Genomic DNA, 5,654 nt, shown 5'->3' on the forward strand with positions numbered 1-5,654 from the left:
CTTTATTTTATTTTTAATTGAAGTATAGCTGATTTACAATATTATGTTAATTTCAGATATACAATATAGTGCTTCAATATCTTTGCAGATTATACTGTTGTTACAAGATAGTATGTATAATACTCTGTGCTGTATAGTATATCCTTGTTGCTTATCTATTTTGTACATGGTAGTCTGTATCTGTTAATCCCATGTCCCTAATTTGTCTTTCCCTCTTCCCTCTCCCCTTTGGTTACCACAAGTTTGTTTTCTACACAACCAAGACATAGAAGTAAGTCAAATGTCTATCAACAGATGAATGGATTAAAAAAAATGTGGTATATGTACATGTATATAATAGAATATTACTCAGCCATAAAAATGAATGAAAGAATGAAATCCTGCCATTTGCTGTTATGTGGATGGACCTAGCGAATAATATACTTGGTGAAATCTTTCAAACAAAGATAGATACTGTATTATGTTACTTATATGTGGAATTTTAAAAAATAATACAAATGAATGTATACATGAAAATAGTACAAATGAATGATTCAGTTTACGTTGAAATACTTCTCCAGTGTGATTCCTCCCTAACTACCAATTGCTTTAAACTTAAAGGGCCACATCAGACATTGTGCAATGAAATTTTGCAGTACAATATCATGATAACTTTAATAAAAATCAAGGAAAAATTTTAAAGCAATAACATTTTATTTAGGTAGGTCAATTCTTGACCTTATTTTTCTTGACTTTTTTTTTAATATCTTACTGGGAGAAAATCAGTTGTCAGATATTCTGAAAGACTGATAAACGATGATATATTTAAACAAAAAAAATCACTCACTAGAGACAGTATGGTCTGTTTTTAAAGAAAACGAGTACAATGGTGTTTTGCTAATAGTATTTACTAACAGTATTTGGGAGAAAATTGTAGGTTATCCAGGTGATGGTGCTAGAACAGTTCTTAAGTCATGTGAGAACTGGCAATTCATTCTGGGTCATTCAAAGTCATTGATGCATCCTCATTAAACACATTTTAAAATGATTTTTTTTTCAGGTCAATCATCATTGCCATCATTTTCATCATCAAATACATATGGAAAATTTCATAGTTTTTGTGACTTTCACAGCAGTGCCAGCAGTCCTTAAAAGGCCAAGCAGCCCTGTTCACACCAGGAATTGCTAATTTCATTTACTCACAAAGTATCTGTTTAACTTATTAAAGGGACGTAATCAGAAATAGAAGATGGGGCACAATGTAAGCATCTTTTAAAGAGCTTATCGGACAGATTCATACCAGGAGATTTTTCATAGCCTACAAGTAGAAAAAAAAAGTATTTTTAAAGTTATAGTCATTAACATGGTGATTAAATTAAAGTGAATGAAAAAGAAGTTGATCTTGAGGAGGTAACAAAAGCAAGATCTGAGTAGTAGTAAAAGGAAATAAATGATACTCTGTGTTTTATAGAACCACAGTGAAAAACAAGATGGTCGGAGATCTGACTAGCCCTGAATGTAGCCATGCTTCCATTCTGGTTTATGAAAGAAAGTTGATCTTGAGATTTTAAGAATTGGAAAAAATAAAACCACAAAGAACAGAGAAGGAATAATAGAAATAAAAGTCATTTTTCTTTAGTTTGTAAAACGTACTTTATCATTTCTCACCTGGGTAGTAAGTCTTATGTCAAGCTGAAGAGCTATCAGAAGACAGCAAAGAAACAGCTTCTCAAAAAGAGCGAGTTTATTGCATACATCTGAACTCTATCTTGTAGGTGCCCAATTACAACGACTACAGAATATAAAAGTAACCCTTCACAAAACATGAACTTTCCCCATCCCTCGGAACTAAAGGAAAACTGATGTGTTTTTATACTGAGTCCTGAAAAATCAATTATCCTTCCCTCATTCTCTGTCTCCCTCTCTTTCTTGCATGCACACGCACACACACACACACACACACCATTGCGAATAATTTAATCTCTTTTTAATTACCATTGCACCATGTAGTCTTCTGTTTTCCTACTTGCCCGTAATCCATGACAGAACTATAATTATCACGTTACACTTTAATTTACATTTACAGAGCATGTGATATATTTTAAAGGCTTCATAAATGTATTTTATGGTTTGCCCATAGCTCAGGTCTTAGATAGAACTGGAAACACTGATCTGGTTCATAGATGTCAACAACAGAGAAGTGAAGTAAATTATGCCTCTCACAAAGTGTAGGGTCCTCCAAAGAGGAAACTCTATGGTCCCAGACATCATTTCTACCAAGATGACTCTCAGCTTTCTACCCGAAACTGCCCTCCTGACGTCCAGGCTTTAGAAATATATGCCAGGTTGTTCCATCTACCAGTGTCGTTTGCACTTGACCCATGTACTAAAACTCAGGTAATGTCTCCTCCACACTGTGTTAATTCGTGGCATCTTTCCCCCTAGAACCCTGAGGGAGCCTCGGGCCCTTTTTGGACTCTCTCTACATGTTCTTTTTCACATTCATTCAGTCAGTTGCCTAATCCTGCAGGCTATCTTCTTTCCTCTACAAAATATCTTTTCCTCATTGTCATCCCCCTGCTGCTACCTCCAATTATCCAGGCCTTTGTCACGTCTCATATAGATTGTGATATTCCATCTCCTCCACTGCTTTCCTCCTGGTTCAGGATGTTCACATGTCATTGATCACTCTCCTAATCAACACCTTCCGCATCTCTCTATCAACTACTGAGTTAAGCCTAACTATTCATCTTCATGTTCAACAGCTTCACTTCTTCTTTCTTCATGCTGAGTTACATGTACCCTAGCCTTCTACAGTCTTGACTTTTTTGAAAACACAGTCGATTTTCTTTTCTTTTCTTTTTCCTTTTTATGGTTGCTCTTGCAGCATATGGAAGTTCCTGGGCTAAGGGTTGAATCAAACTGGAACTGTAGCTGCAGGCCTACGCCACAGCCACAACAACTTTGGATCTGAACCACATCTCTGACCTATGCTGCAACTAGAGGCAATACTGGATCCTTAACCTACTGAGTGAGGCCAGGGATGGAACCTGCATCCTAATGGAGACCATGTCAAGTTCTTAACCTGCTGAACCACCATGGGAATGCCACCCTCAATTTTCTTGTTGGCATCTGCTCTATTTGTGGATTAGTCTACTAAACCCCACTGCTCATCTCCTATTGAAATCCATTCCAGCCTTACAGACCAGTTTCAAATGTCACATCCTCCGTGAAACATCTTCCTACCCTCCTTCTTCCCCTGTCATGCCATGTCAGTTTTCTCTAATTGTACCTTCTCTCACATTATAGTAATTTGTACAGGTGTCTTTCCTTTCTGTCTAGATTGTAAGCTTCTTGAAGAACTTTAAGAATAACTTTGTTATCATCACATTTTCTCAAACATCCGGGTCGAAAAATTCAATATAGTATATTTATTTAATGGACTAAAAATAAATTTATATGAAAGTAGAATTGAAGGTTTTTATTTTTTTATTTTTTAATTTTTTTGTCTTTTTGTTGTTGTTATTATTGTTGTTGTTGTTGCTATTTCTTCGGCTGTTCCCACGGCATATGGAGGTTCCCAGGCTAGGGGTTGAATCAGAGCTGTAGCCACCGGCCTACGCCAGAGCCACAGCAACGTGGGATCCGAGCCGCGTCTGCAACCTACACCACAGCTCACGGCAACGCCGGATCGTTAACCCACTGAGCAAGGGCAGGGACCGAACCCGCAACCTCATGGTTCCTAGTCGGATTCGTTAACCACTGTGCCACGACGGGAACTACAGAAGGTTTTTATTTTTAATTTTACCTAATGAAGTCACTTTTCCCTTGACTCAATTTTCAAAAAGTGCTGCTTAACTGCTTTAAAAAACGCATTGTAGTTTCCATGGAAGATTGTTATGTTTGAGCATATCTATATAAAGTTGGTTAAAATTCAGATATCAATAATGTCAATAAATGACAGGGAAACAAAATGGAAGTGCTAGTTCGTATCATCAAAAAATACTCATTTGTTCACAGCATTAATCCAAGCAGAGTATCCAACATAAACTAATAATTGGCTTGGGACTAGAATGACCAATAGAAATAAAATGAAAGCATTTTTCAAGTTTCTTCTGTTATGCTGCTACTATTTTAGCTTTTGCCAGTGGTGACAATCTACCCTTAATGCTAGATAATAATTTTGCAATCCTTTACCTATCATTCATTTATTCGTTCTTCCTATTATTTATCAAATATTTATTGGTCAACTGGGCATAGGGGATCAAAAATTATCGCCAATTTTGCTCTTAGGTCTACCATAGTTTGATGGAAAAACAGACTGAAGCTCACCATAAAACATGTTAAATTCTCCATGGGTGTACACGTACCCCAAGGACTCTGGTTTGGGTGGGGGTGGGGGTAAAATGTAGGTTTCCATAGAGAGAAAATCTTTTAGAAATACTACAATATTTTAGTGGACAACTGAAATTTTTCTGGTTTGCCACCCAGACAAGGGAGGTGAGAGCTTTTCAGAGAGGAAGAGATGAATGTGAATAGGAGCAGGGTCCTGAGGTGCCGCATCAAGCTTGGAGACTGTGGCTCTGCATAGCTGGGACACGAGGAAGAGGGGTGGGAGTTGAGTATCAGTGGGCTGACTGAGCCAGGGAAGACCGGGTACAACCCAGCAAGAATTGGGATTTTATGAGGCCTTCAGATACAGGATGATTCTAAGCAATAGGATGCTTCAGATTTTACTGTAGAAACAGCTCAATATGACATTTGGGTAACAAGGCAGAAGGATGTGAGTGGATGAGCCCACATCTTAGTGGTGAATCAATGAGAAAGAAGTTCATTCCTGCTAACGATGGGTTAGTAGCATCAACAGATAATTCTTTACTCAAAAACATAAGAAGGATCTCTATCCAGATCAAAACTTTTTTTTTTTTTTTTTTTTGCTTTTTAGGGCCACATCTGCAGCATATTTTCTGTTCCTATGCCAGGGGTCAAATTGGAGCCACAGCTGCTGGCCACAGCCACAGCCACAGCCACAGCCACGCTGGATCTGAGCCAAGTCTGTGACCTACACCATAGCTCATGGCAACACTGGATCCTTAACCCACTGGTGAGAGCAGGGATCGAACCCACAGCATCATAGATACTAATTAGGCTCATTACCTCTCAGCCAAAACGGGAACTTCCCGACCAAAGCTTTAAGACATAAGAGAGTCAGTTACATCAAGCGACATTCAGTAATATTTATAGTCCGAAAATATTCAAGGATGTCTCCCCTTTGGGCTCTGTAGAATTCATCCCAGATGGGCAAATATCTGTCTGGGTCCCAAGTGAGGTTAAGAGAGGAAATGCCACAACTTCTTAGGTTTGCAGTGTTACACAGACCTTAGTCTGGAAGTCCCTTTGGTCTAACCTAAATTTATTTTCCTGCAGTTTAAGGTCATTTCCTCTCTTCCGTCCTGAGGGAAGCTCAAGGACAGATGGTCATATACCAGCAGAAAATGACCCTTTTTACCCTGGAGACACATATTAAATCATCTCTCAGCCCTTACTTTCCTGAGTTAAACAATAGGAACTCTCTATCAGTTTTATTCTTAGATTTGCTGTCCTAAATCTGTATCTTTGTTTTCTAATAGAGGCTGTACTGTTCATTCTCATCTTGCTTAGTCATTCGTCCACAA

This window comes from Phacochoerus africanus, chromosome 11 (genome assembly GCF_016906955.1).
Source record: "Phacochoerus africanus isolate WHEZ1 chromosome 11, ROS_Pafr_v1, whole genome shotgun sequence".
Classification (NCBI taxonomy): domain Eukaryota; kingdom Metazoa; phylum Chordata; class Mammalia; order Artiodactyla; family Suidae; genus Phacochoerus; species Phacochoerus africanus.